The following is a 14,578-nucleotide window of genomic DNA, read 5'->3' on the forward strand; positions in this document are numbered from 1 at the left end:
GCAGCAGCACTGACAGTGCAGATGAGGATCAGCGTACAACCACGTTACCCTGTCGTCACCACCTGGATCCCGAGACAACGTACAACCCATGACCTTGTCATCACCGGCTGAATCCTGTTAAATGGACCCCCAGACAACCAGGGCAGTCACATGGCAGCAGAATCCGCAAACAGTGCACACTCTGAAACGTACTGCTTATTTCTTCAGGACTTCTCGGAGCTATCGTAGAGCATCACCTCGGGATTTTCGTCACGGGCATCTTTGGCGCCTGCGTCCTGAGTGCAGCAGCACTGAGAGTGCTGAAGCGGATCAGCGTACAACACCTTACCCTGTCGTCACACCTGGATCCCGAATATACGTACAACCCATGACCTTGTCGTCACCGCCTGGATCCCATTAAAAGGACCCCCAGACGACCACGGCAGTCACGTGGCAGTGGAGGAGGCAAACATTGCACACTCTGAAACGTACTGCTTATTTCTGCAGGCCTTCTCGGAGCTATCGCAGAGCATCACCTCGGAATTTTCGTCACGGGCATCTTTGGCGCGTGCGTCCTGAGTGCAGCAGCACTGACAGTGCAGAAGCGGATTATCGTAACACCTCGTTACCCTGTCGTCACCACCTAGATCCCGAATCAACGTACAACCCATGACCTTGTCGTCTTCGCCTGGATCCCGTTAAAAAGACCCCCAGACGTCCACGGCAGTCACTTGGCAGCGGAGGCAGCAAACAGTGCACACTCTGAAACGTACTGCTTATTTCTTCAGGCCTTCTCGGAGCTATCGCAGAGCATCACCTCGGGATTTTCGTCACGGGCATCTTTTGCGCCTGTCTCCTGAGTGCAGCAGCACTGACAGTGCAGATGCGGATCAGCGTACAACCACATTACCCTGCCATTACCACCTGGATCCCGAATAAATGTACAACCCATGAGCTTGTAGTCACCGCCTGGATCCCGTTAAAAGGACCCCCAGACGACCACGGCAGTCACTTGGCAGCGGAGCCAGCAAACAGTGCACACTCTGAAACGTACTGCTTATTTCTGGAGGCCTTCTCGGAGCTATCGCAGAGCATCACCTCGGGATTTTCGTCACGGGCATCTTTGGCGCCTGCGTCCTGAGTGCAGCAGCACTGACAGTGCAGAAGCGTATCAGCGTACAACCACGTTACCCTGTCCTCAACACCTGGATCCCGAATCAACGTACAACCCACGACCTTGTCGTCACTGCCTCAATCCCGTTAAAAGGACCCCCGCACGACCACGGCAGTCACTTGGCAGCGGAGGCAGCAAACAGTGCACACTCTGAAACGTACTGCTTATTTCTTCAGGCCTTCTCGGAGCTATCGTAGAGCATCACCTCGGGATTTTCGTCACGGGCATCTTTTGCGCCTGTGTCCTGAGTGCAGCAGCACTGACAGTGCAGATGCGGATCAGCGTACAACCACATTACCCTGCCGTTACCACCTGGATCCCGAATAAACGTAAAACCCATGAGCTTGTAGTCACCGCCTGGATCCCGTTAAAAGGACCCCCAGACGACCACGGCAGTCACTTGGCAGCGGAGCCAGCAAACAGTGCACACTCTGAAACGTACTGCTTATTTCTGGAGGCCTTCTCGGAGCTATCGCAGAGCATCACCTCGGGATTTTCGTCACGGGCATCTTTGGCGCCTGCGTCCTGAGTGCAGCAGCACTGACAGTGCAGAAGCGTATCAGCGTACAACCACGTTACCCTGTCCTCAACACCTGGATCCCGAATCAACGTACAACCCACGACCTTGTCGTCACTGCCTCAATCCCGTTAAAAGGACCCCCGCACGACCACGGCAGTCACTTGGCAGCGGAGGCAGCAAACAGTGCACACTCTGAAACGTACTGCTTATTTCTTCAGGCCTTCTCGGAGCTATCGTAGAGCATCACCTCGGGATTTTCGTCACGGGCATCTTTTGCGCCTGTGTCCTGAGTGCAGCAGCACTGACAGTGCAGATGCGGATCAGCGTACAACCACATTACCCTGCCGTTACCACCTGGATCCCGAATAAACGTAAAACCCATGAGCTTGTAGTCACAGCCTGGATCCCGTTAAAAGGACCCCCAGACGGCCACGGCAGTCACTTGGCAGCGGAGCCAGCAAACAGTGCACACTCTGAAACGTACTGCTTATTTCTGCAGGCCTTCTCGGAGCTATCGCAGAGCATCACCTCGGGATTTTCGTCACGGGTATCTTTGGCGCCTGCGTCCTGAGTGCAGCAGCACTGACAGTGCAGAAGCGTATCAGCGTACAACCACGTTACCCTGTCATCAACACCTGGATCCCGAATCAACGTACAACCCACGACCTTGTCGTCACTGCCTCGATCCCGTTAAATGGACCCCCGCACGACCACGGCAGTCACTTGGCAGCGGAGGCAGCAAACAGTGCACACTCTGAAACGTACTGCTTATTTCTTCAGGCCTTCTAGGAGCTATCGCCGAGCATTACCTCGGGATTTTCGTCATGGGAATCTTTGGCGCCTGTGTCCTGAGTGCAGCAGCATTAACAGTGCAGAAGCGGATCAGCGTACGACCACGTTACCCTGTCGTCACCACCTGGCTCCCGAATCAACGTACAACCCATGGCCTTGTCATCACCGCCTGAATCCCGTTATAAGGACCCCCAGACGACCACGGCAGTCACTTGGCAGCCGAGCCAGCAAACAGCGCACACTCTGAAACGTACTGCTTATTTCTGCAGGCCTTCTCGGAGCTATCGCAGTGCATCACCTCGGGATTTTCGTCACGGGCATCTTTGGCGCCTGTGTCCTGAGTGCAGCAGCACTGACAGTGCAGATGCGGATCAGCGTACAAGCACGTTACCCTGTCGTCACCACCTGGATCCCGAGACACCGTAGAACCCATGACCTTGTCATCACCGGCTGAATCCTGTTAAATGGACCCCCAGATAACCAGGGCAGTCACATGGCAGCAGAGGCCGCAAACAGTGCACACTATGAAACGTACTGCTTATTTCTTCAGGTCTTCTCGGAGCTATCGTAGAGCATCACCTCGGGATTTTCGTCACGGGCATCTTTGGCGCCTGCGTCCTGAGTGCAGAAGCGGATCAGCGTACAACACCTTACCCTGTCGTCACACCTGGATCCCGAATATACGTACAAACCATGACCTTGTCGTCACCGCCTGGATCCCATTAAAAGGACCCCCAGACGACCACGGCAGTCACGTGGCAGTGGAGGAGGCAAACAGTGCACACTCTGAAACGTACTGCTTATTTCTGCAGGCCTTCTCGGAGCTATCGCAGAGCATCACCTCGGGATTTTCGTCACGGGCATCTTTGGCGCGTGCGTCCTGAGTGCAGCAGCACTGACAGTGCAGAAGCGGATTTGCGTAACACCTCGTTAACCTGTCGTCACCACCTAGATCCCGAATCAACGTACAACCCATGACCTTGTCGTCATCGCCTGGATCCCGTTAAAAAGACCCCCAGACGTCCACGGCAGTCACTTGGCAGCGGAGGCAGCAAACAGTGCACACTCTGAAACGTACTGCTTATTTCTCCAGGCCTTCTCGGAGCTATCGCAGAGCATCACCTCGGGGATTTCGTCACGGGCATCTTTGGCGCCTGCGACCTGAGTGCAGCAGCACTGACAGTGCCGAAGCGGATCAGCGTAGAACCACGTTACCCTGTCGTCACCACCTGGCTCCCGAATCAACGTACAACCCATGGCCTTGTCGTCACCCCCTGGATCGCGTTAAAAGGACCCCCAGACGACCACGGCAGTCACTTGGCAGCAGAGGCAGCATACAGTGCACACTCTGAAACGTACTGCTTATTTCTTCAGGCCTTCTCGGAGCTATCGCAGAGCATCACATCGGGATTTTCGTCAGGGGCATCTTTGGCGCCTGCGTCCTGAGTGCAGCAGCACTGACAGTGCCGAAGCGGATCAGCGTACAACCACGTTACCCTGTCGTCACCACCTGGCTCCCGAATCAACGTACAACCCATGACCTTGCCGTCGCCGCCTGGATCCCGTTAAAAGGACCCCCAGACGACCAAGACAGTCACTTGGCCGCGGAGGCAGCAAACAGTGCACACTCCAAAACGTACTGCGTATTTGTGCAGGCCTTCTCGGAGTTATCGCAGAGGATCACCTCGGGATTTTCGTTACAGACATCTATGGCGCCTGCGTTCTGAGTGCAGCAGCACTGAGAGTGCAGAAGCGGATCAGCGTACAACCACATTACCCTGACGTCACCACCTGGATCCGGTATAAACGTACAACCCATGAGCTTGTAGCCACCGCCTGGATCCCGTTAAAAGGACCCCCAGACGACCACGCCAGTCACTTGGCAGCGGAGGCAGCAAACAGTGCACACTCTGAAACGTACTGCTTATTTCTTCAGGCCTTCTCGGAGCTATCGCAGAGCATCACCTCGGGATTTTCGTCACGGGCATATTTGGCGCCTGCGTCCTGAGTGCAGCAGCACTGACAGTACAGAAGCGGATCAGCGTACAACCACGTTACCCTGTCGTCACCACCTGGATCCCGAATCAACGTACAACACACGAACTTGTCGTCACTGCCTCGATCCCGTTAAAAGGACCCCCGGACGACCACGGCAGTCACTTGGCAATGGAGGCAGCAAACAGTGCACACTCTGAAACGTACTGCTTATTTCTCCAGGCCTTCTCGGAGCTATCGCAGAGCATCACCTCGGGGATTTCGTCACGGGCATCTTTGGCGCCTGCGACCTGAGTGCAGCAGCACTGACAGTGCCGAAGCGGATCAGCGTAGACCCACGTTACCCTGTCGTCAGCACCTGGCTCCCGAATCAACGTACAACACATGGCCTTGTCGTCACCCCCTGGATCGCGTTAAAAGGATCCCCAGACGACCACTGCAGTGACTTGGCAGCGGAGGCAGCAAGCAGTGCACACTCTGAATTGTACTGCTTATTTCTTTAGGCCTTTTCGGAGCTATCACAGAGCATCACCTCGGGATTTTTGTCACGGGCATCTTTGGCGCCTGCGACCTAAGTGCAGCAGCACGGACAGTGCCGAAGCGGATCAGCGTAGAACCACGTTACCCTGTCGTCACCACCTGGCTCCCGAATCAATGTACAACCCATGGCCTTGTCGTCACCATCTGGATCGTGTAAAAAGGACCCCCAGACGACCACGGCAGTCACTTGGCAGTGGAGCCAGCAAGCAGTGCACACTCTGAATTGTACTGCTTATTTCTCCAGGCCTTCTCGGAGCTATCGCAGAGCATCACCTCGGGGATTTCGTCACGGGCATCTTTGGCGCCTGCGACCTGAGTGCAGCAGCACTGACAGTGCCGAAGCGGATCAGCGTAGACCCACGTTACCCTGTCGTCAGCACCTGGCTCCCGAATCACCGTACAACCCATGACCTTGTCGTCGCCGCCTGGATCGCGTTAAAAGGACCCCCAGACGACCACGGCAGTCACTTGGCAGCGGAGGCAGCAAACAGTGCACACTCTGAAACGTACTCTTATTTCTTCAGGCCTTCTCGGAGCTATCGCAGAGCATCACATCGGGATTTTCGTCAGGGGCATCTTTGGCGCCTGCGTCCTGAGTGCAGCAGCACTGACAGTGCCGAAGCTGATCAGCGTACAACCACGTTACCCTGTCGTCACCACCTGGCTCCCGAATCAACGTACAACCCATGACCTTGCCGTCGCCGCCTGGATCCCGTTAAAAGGACCCCCAGACGACCAAGACAGTCACTTGGCCGCGGAGGCAGCAAACAGTGCACACTCCAAAACGTACTGCGTATTTGTGCAGGCCTTCTCGGAGTTATCGCAGAGGATCACCTCGGGATTTTCGTTACGGACATCTATGGCGCCTGCGTTCTGAGTGCAGCAGCACTGAGAGTGCAGAAGCGGATCAGCGTACAACCACATTACCCTGACGTCACCACCTGGATCCGGTATAAACGTACAACCCATGAGCTTGTAGCCACCGCCTGGATCCCGTTAAAAGGACCCCCAGACGACCACGCCAGTCACTTGGCAGCGGAGGCAGCAAACAGTGCACACTCTGAAACGTACTGCTTATTTCTTCAGGCCTTCTCGGAGCTATCGCAGAGCATCACCTCGGGATTTTCGTCACGGGCATATTTGGCGCCTGCGTCCTGAGTGCAGCAGCACTGACAGTACAGAAGCGGATCAGCGTACAACCACGTTACCCTGTCGTCACCACCTGGATCCCGAATCAACGTACAACACACGAACTTGTCGTCACTGCCTCGATCCCGTTAAAAGGACCCCCGGACGACCACGGCAGTCACTTGGCAATGGAGGCAGCAAACAGTGCACACTCTGAAACGTACTGCTTATTTCTCCAGGCCTTCTCGGAGCTATCGCAGAGCATCACCTCGGGGATTTCGTCACGGGCATCTTTGGCGCCTGCGACCTTTGTGCAGCAGCACTGACAGTGCCGAAGCGGATCAGCGTAGACCCACGTTACCCTGTCGTCAGCACCTGGCTCCCGAATCAACGTACAACACATGGCCTTGTCGTCACCCCCTGGATCGCGTTAAAAGGATCCCCAGACGACCACTGCAGTGACTTGGCAGCGGAGGCAGCAAGCAGTGCACACTCTGAATTGTACTGCTTATTTCTTTAGGCCTTTTCGGAGCTATCACAGAGCATCACCTCGGGATTTTTGTCACGGGCATCTTTGGCGCCTGCGACCTAAGTGCAGCAGCACTGACAGTGCCGAAGCGGATCAGCGTAGAACCACGTTACCCTGTCGTCACCACCTGGCTCCCGAATCAATGTACAACCCATGGCCTTGTCGTCACCATCTGGATCGTGTAAAAAGGACCCCCAGACGACCACGGCAGTCACTTGGCAGTGGAGCCAGCAAGCAGTGCACACTCTGAATTGTACTGCTTATTTCTTTAGGCCTTTTCAGAGCTATCACAGAGCATCACCTCGGGATTTTCGTCACGGGCACATTTGGCGCCTGCGTCCTGAGTGCAGCAGCACTGACAGTACAGAAACGGATCAGAGTACAACCACGTTACCCTGTCGTCACCACCTGGATCCCGAATCAACGTACAACCCACGACCTTGTCGTCACTGCCTCGATCCCGTTAAAAGGACTCCCGGACGACCACGGCAGTCACTTGGCAGCGGAGGCAGCAAACAGTGCACACTCTGAAACGTACTGCTTATTTCTTCAGGCCTTCTCGGAGCTATCGCAGAGCATCACCTCGGGATTTTCGTCACGGGCATCTTTGGCGCCTGCGTCCTGAGTGCAGCAGCACTGAGAGTGCAGAAGCGGATCAGCGTACAACCACGTTACCCTGTCGTCACACCTGGATCCCGAATCAACGTACAACCCATGACCTTGTCGTCGCCGCCTGGATCCCGTTAAAAGGACCCCCAGACGACCACGACAGTCACTTGGCCGCGGAGGCAGCAAACAGTGCACACTCCAAAACGTACTGCTTATTTGGGCAGGCCGTCTCGGAGTTTTCGCAGAGAATCACCTCGGGATTTTCGTTACAGACATCTATGGCGCCTGCGTTCTGAGTGCAGCAGCACTGAGATTGCAGAAGCGGATCAGCGTACAACCACATTACCCTGCCGTTACCACCTGGATCCCGAATAAACGTACAACCCATGAGCTTGTAGTCACCGCCTGGATCCCGTTAAAAGGACCCCCAGACGGCCACGGCACTCACTTGGCAGCCGAGCCAGCAAACAGCGCACACTTTGAAACGTACTGCTTATTTCTGCAGGCCTTCTCGGAGCTATCGCAGAGCATCACCTCGGGATTTTCGTCACGGGCATCTTTGGCGCCTGTGTCCTGAGTGCAGCAGCACTGACAGTGCAGATGCGGATCAGCGTACAAGCACGTTACCCTGTCGTCACCACCTGGATCCCGAATCAACGTACAACCCACGACCTTGTCGTCACTGCCTCGATCCCGTTAAAAGGACCCCCGGACGACCACGGCAGTCACTTGGCAGCGGAGGCAGCAAACAGTGCACACTCTGAAACGTACTGCTTATTTCTCCAGGCCTTCTCGGAGCTATCGCAGAGCATCACCTCGGGGATTTCGTCACGGGCATCTTTGGCGCCTGCGACCTGAGTGCAGCAGCACTGACAGTGCCGAAACGGATCAGCGTAGAACCACGTTACCCTGTCGTCACCACCTGGCTCCCGAATCAACGTACAACCCATGGCCTTGTCGTCACCCCCTGGATCGCGTTAAAAGGACCCCCAGACGACCACGGCAGTCACTTGGCAGCGGAGGCAGCATGAAGTGCACACTCTGAAACGTACTGCTTATTTCTTCAGGCCTTCTCGGAGCTATCGCAGAGCATCACATCGGGATTTTCGTCAGGGGCATTTTGGCGCCTGCGTCCTGAGTGCAGCAGCACTGACAGTGCCGAAGCGGATCAGCGTACAACCACGTTACCCTGTCGTCACCACCTGGCTCCCGAATCAACGTACAACCCATGACCTTGCCGTCGCCGCCTGGATCCCGTTAAAAGGACCCCCAGACGACCAAGACAGTCACTTGGCCGCGGAGGCAGCAAACAGTGCACACTCCAAAACGTACTGCGTATTTGTGCAGGCCTTCTCGGAGTTATCGCAGAGGATCACCTCGGGATTTTCGTTACAGACATCTATGGCGCCTGCGTTCTGAGTGCAGCAGCACTGAGAGTGCAGAAGCGGATCAGCGTACAACCACATTACCCTGACGTCACCACCTGGATCCGGTATAAACATACAACCCATGAGCTTGTAGCCACCGCCTGGATCCCGTTAAAAGGACCCCCAGACGGCCACGCCAGTCACTTGGCAGCGGAGGCAGCAAACAGTGCACACTCTGAAACGTACTGCTTATTTCTTCAGGCCTTCTCGGAGCTATCGCAGAGCATCACCTCGGGATTTTCGTCACGGGCATATTTGGCGCCTGCGTCCTGAGTGCAGCAGCACTGACAGTACAGAAGCGGATCAGTGTACAACCACGTTACCCTGTCGTCACCACCTGGATCCCGAATCAACGTACAACACACGACCTTGTCGTCACTGCCTCGATCCCGTTAAAAGGACCCCCGGACGACCACGGCAGTCACTTGGCAATGGAGGCAGCAAACAGTGCACACTCTGAAACGTACTGCTTATTTCTCCAGGCCTTCTCGGAGCTATCGCAGAGCATCACCTCGGGGATTTCGTCACGGGCATCTTTGGCGCCTGCGACCTGAGTGCAGCAGCACTGACAGTGCCGAAGCGGATCAGCGTAGACCCACGTTACCCTGTCGTCAGCACCTGGCTCCCGAATCAACGTACAACCCATGACCTTGTCGTCGCCGCCTGGATCCCGTTAAAAGGACCCGCAGACGACCACGACAGTCACTTGGCCGCGGAGGCAGCAAACAGTGCACACTCCAAAACGTACTGCTTATTTCTTCAGGACTTCTCGGAGCTATCGTAGAGCATCACGTCGGGATTTTCGTCACGGGCGTCTTTGGCGCCTGCGTCCTGAGTGCAGCAGCACTGAGAGTGCAGAAGCGGATCAGCGTACAACACCTTACCCTGTCGTCACACCTGGATACCGAATATACGTACAACCCATGGCCTTGTCGTCACCCCCTGGATCGCGTTAAAAGGACCCCCAGACGACCACGGCAGTCACTTGGCAGCGGAGGCAGCATATAGTGCACACTCTGAAACGTACTGCTTATTTCTTCAGGCCTTCTCGGAGCTATCGCAGAGCATCACCTCGGGATTTTCGTCACGGGCATCTTTGGCGCCTGTGTCCTGAGTGCAGCAGCACTGACAGTGCAGATGCGGATCAGCGTACAAGCACGTTACCCTGTCGTCACCACCTGGATCCGGAGACACTGTAGAACCCATGACCTTGTCATCACCGGCTGAATCCTGTTAAATGGACCCCCAGACAACCAGGGCAGTCACATGGCAGCAGAGGCCGCAAACAGTGCACACTCTGAAACGTACTGCTTATTTCTTCAGGACTTCTCGGAGCTATCGTAAATCATCACCTCGGGATTTTCGTCACGGGCATCTTTGGCGCCTGCGTCCTGAGTGCAGCAGCACTGAGAGTGCAGAAGCGGATCAGCGTACAACACCTTACCCTGTCGTCACACCTGGATCCCGAATATACGTACAACCCATGACCTTGTCGTCACCGCCTGGATCCGAATAAAGGGACCCCCAGACGACCACGGCAGTCACGTGGCAGCAGAGGCCACAAACAGTGCACACTCTGAAATGTACTGCTTATTTCTTCAGGACTTCTCGGAGCTATCGTAGAGCATCACGTCGGGATTTTCGTCACGGGCATCTTTGGCGCCTGCGTCCTGAGTGCAGCAGCACTGAGAGTGCAGAAGCGGATCAGCGTACAACACCTTACCCTGTCGTCACACCTGGATACCGAATATACGTACAACCCATGACCTTGTCGTCACCGCCTGGATCCCATTAAAAGGACCCCCAGAAGACCACGGCAGCCACGTGGCAGTGGAGGAGGCAAACAGTGCACACTCTGAAACGTACTGCTTATTTCTGCAGGCCTTCTCGGAGCTATCGCAGAGCATCACCTCGGGATTTTCGTCACGGGCCTTTTTGGCGCCTGCGTCCGGAGTGCAGCAGCACTGACAGTGTAGAAGCGTATCAGCGTACAACCACGTTACCCTGTCATCAACACCTGGATCCCGAATCAACGTACAACCCACGACCTTGTCGTCACTGCCTCGATCCCGTTAAAAGGACCCCCGCACGACCACGGCAGTCACTTGGCAGCGGAGGCAGCAAACAGTGCACACTCTGAATCGTACTGCTTATTTCTTCAGGCCTTCTCGGAGCTATCGCAGAGCATCACCTCGGGCTTTTAGTCACGGGCATCTTTGGCGCCTGCGTCCTGAGTGCAGCAGCACAGAGAGTGCAGAAGCGGATCAGCGTACAACACCTTACCCTGTCGTCACACCTGGATACCGAATATACGTACAACCCATGACCTTGTCGTCACCGCCTGGATCCCATTAAAAGGACCCCCAGACGACCACGGCAGTCACTTGGCAGTGGAGGAGGCAAACAGTGCACACTCTGAAACGTACTGCTTATTTCTGCAGGCCTTCTCGGAGCTATCGCAGAGCATCACCTCGGGATTTTCGTCACGGGCCTTTTTGGCGCCTGCGTCCGGAGTGCAGCAGCACTGACAGTGTAGAAGCGTATCAGCGTGCAACCACGTTACCCTGTCATCAACACCTGGATCCCGAATCAACGTACAACCCACGACCTTGTCGTCACTGCCTCGATCCCGTTAAAAGGACCCCCGCACGACCACGGCAGTCACTTGGCAGCGGAGGCAGCAAACAGTGCACACTCTGAATCGTACTGCTTATTTCTTCAGGCCTTCTCGGAGCTATCGCAGAGCATCACCTCGGGCTTTTAGTCACGGGCATCTTTGGCGCCTGCGTCCTGAGTGCAGCAGCACTGAGAGTGCAGAAGCGGATCAGCGTACAACACCTTACCCTGTCGTCACACCTGGATACCGAATATACGTACAACCCATGACCTTGTCGTCACCGCCTGGATCCCATTAAAAGGACCCCCAGACGACCACGGCAGCCACTTGGCAGTGGAGGAGGCAAACAGTGCACACTCTGAAACGTACTGCTTATTTCTGCAGGCCTTCTCGGAGCTATCGCAGAGCATCACCTCGGGATTTTCGTCACGGGCCTTTTTGGCGCCTGCGTCCGGAGTGCAGCAGCACTGACAGTGTAGAAGCGTATCAGCGTACAACCACGTTACCCTGTCATCAACACCTGGATCCCGAATCAACGTACAACCCACGACCTTGTCGTCACTGCCTCGATCCCGTTAAAAGGACCCCCGCACGACCACGGCAGTCACTTGGCAGCGGAGGCAGCAAACAGTGCACACTCTGAATCGTACTGCTTATTTCTTCAGGCCTTCTCGGAGCTATCGCAGAGCATCACCTCGGGCTTTTAGTCACGGGCATCTTTGGCGCCTGCGTCCTGAGTGCAGCAGCACAGAGAGTGCAGAAGCGGATCAGCGTACAACCACGTTACCCTGTCGTCACCACCTGGACCCCGAATCAACGTACAACCCATGGCCTTGTCGTCACCACCTGGATCCCGTTAAAAGAACCCCCAGACGACCACGGCAGTCAATTGGCAGTGGAGCCAGCAAGCAGTGCACACTCTGTATTGTACTGCTTATTTCTTTAGGCCTTTTCGGAGCTATCACAGAGCATCACCTCGGGATTTTCGTCACGGGCATATTTGGCGCCTGCGTCCTGAGTGCAGCAGCACTGACAGTACAGAAACGGATCAGCGTACAACCACGTTACCCTGTCGTCACCACCTGGATCCCGAATCAACGTACAACCCACGACCTTGTCGTCACTGCCTCGATCCCGTTAAAAGGACTCCCGGACGACCACGGCAGTCACTTGGCAGCGGAGGCAGCAAACAGTGCACACTCTGAAACGTACTGCTTATTTCTTCAGGCCTTCTCGGAGCTATCGCAGAGCATCACCTCGGGATTTTCGTCACGGGCATCTTTGGCGCCTGCGTCCTGAGTGCAGCAGCACTGAGAGTGCAGAAGCGGATCAGCGTACAACCACGTTACCCTGTCGTCACACCTGGATCCCGAATCAACGTACAACCCATGACCTTGTCGTCACCACCTGAATCCCGTTAAAAGGACCCCCACACGACTACGGCAGTCACTTGGCAGCGGATGCAGCAAACATTGCACACTGTGAAACGTACTGCTTATTTCTTCAGGCCTTCTCGGGGCTATCGCAGCGCATCACATCGGGATTTTCGTCACGGGCATCTTTGGCGCCTGCGTCTTGAGTGCAGCAGCACTGACAGTGTAGAAGCGGATCAGCGTACAACTACGTTACCTTGTCACCGCCTGGATCCCGAATCATCGTACAACCCATGACCTTGTCGTCACCGCCTGAATCCCGTGTAAAGGACCCCCAGACGACCACGGCAGTCACTTGGCAGCGGAGGCAGCAATCAGTGCCCACTCTGAAACGTACTGCTTATTTCTTCAGGCCTTCTCGGAGCTATCGCAGAGCATCACCTCGGGATTTTCGTCACGAGCATCTTTGACGCCTGCGTCCTGAGTGCAGAAGCACTGAGAGTGCAGAAGCGGATCAGCGTACAACCACGTTACCCTGTCTTCTCCACCTGGATCCCGAATCGACGTAAAACCCATGGCCTTGCTGTCACCGCCTGGATCCCGTTAAAAAGACCCCCAGACGTCCACGGCAGTCACTTGGCAGCGGAGGCAGCAAACAGTGCACACTCTGAATCGTACTGCTTATTTCTTCAGGCCTTCTCGGAGCTATCGCAGAGCATCACCTCGGGATTTTCGTCACGGGCATCTATGGCGCCTGCGTTCTGAGTGCAGCAGCACAGAGAGTGCAGAAGCGGATCAGCGTACAACCACATTACCCTGCCGTTACCACCTGGATCCCGTATAAACGCACAACCCATGTGCTTGTAGTCACCGCATGGATCCCGTTAAAACGACCCCCAGACGACCACGGCAGTCACTTGGCCGCGGAGGCAGCAAACAGTGCACACTCCAAAACGTACTGCTTATTTGTGGAGGCCTTCTCGGAGTTATCGCAGAGGATCACCTCGGGATTTTCGTTACAGTCATCTATGGCGCCTGCGTTCTGAGTGCAGCAGCACAGAGAGTGCAGAAGCGGATCAGCGTACAACCACATTACCCTGCCGTTACCACCTGGATCCCGAATAAACGTACAACCCATGAGCTTGTAGTCACCGCATGGATCCCGTTAAAAGGACCCCCAGACGACCACGGCATTCACATGGCAGCGGAGCCAGCAAACATTGCACACTCTGAAACGTACTGCTTATTTCTGCAGGCCTTCTCGGAGCTATCGCAGAGCATCACCTCGGGATTTTCGTCACGGGCATCTTTGGCGCCTGTGTCCTGAGTGCAGCAGCACTGACAGTGCAGATGCGGATCAGCGTACAACCACGTTACCTTGTCGTCACCACCTGGATCCCGAATCAACGTACAAGCCATGACCTTGTCTTCACCGCCTGGATCCCGTTAAAAGCACCCCCAGACGACAACGGCAGTCACTTGGCAGCGGAGGCAGCAAACAGTGCACACTCTGAATCGTACTGCTTATTTCTTCAGGCCTTCTCGGAGCTATCGCAGAGCATCACCTCGGGATTTTCGTCACGGGCATCTTTGGCGCCTGCGTCCTGAGTGCAGCAGCACTGAGAGTGCAGAAGCGGATCAGCGTACAACCACGTTACCCTGTCGTCACACCTGGATCCCGAATCAACGTACAACCAATGACCTTGTCGTCACCGCCTGAATCCCGTTTAAAGGACTCCCGGACGACCACGGCAGTCACTTGGCAGCGGAGGCAGCAAACAGTGCACACTCTGAAACGTACTGCTTATTTGTGCAGGCCGTCTCGGAGTTTTCGCAGAGAATCACCTCGGGATTTTCGTTACAGACATCTATGGCGCCTGCGTTCTGAGTGCAGC

This window comes from Dermacentor albipictus, unplaced genomic scaffold (assembly GCF_038994185.2).
Source record: "Dermacentor albipictus isolate Rhodes 1998 colony unplaced genomic scaffold, USDA_Dalb.pri_finalv2 scaffold_12, whole genome shotgun sequence".
Classification (NCBI taxonomy): domain Eukaryota; kingdom Metazoa; phylum Arthropoda; class Arachnida; order Ixodida; family Ixodidae; genus Dermacentor; species Dermacentor albipictus.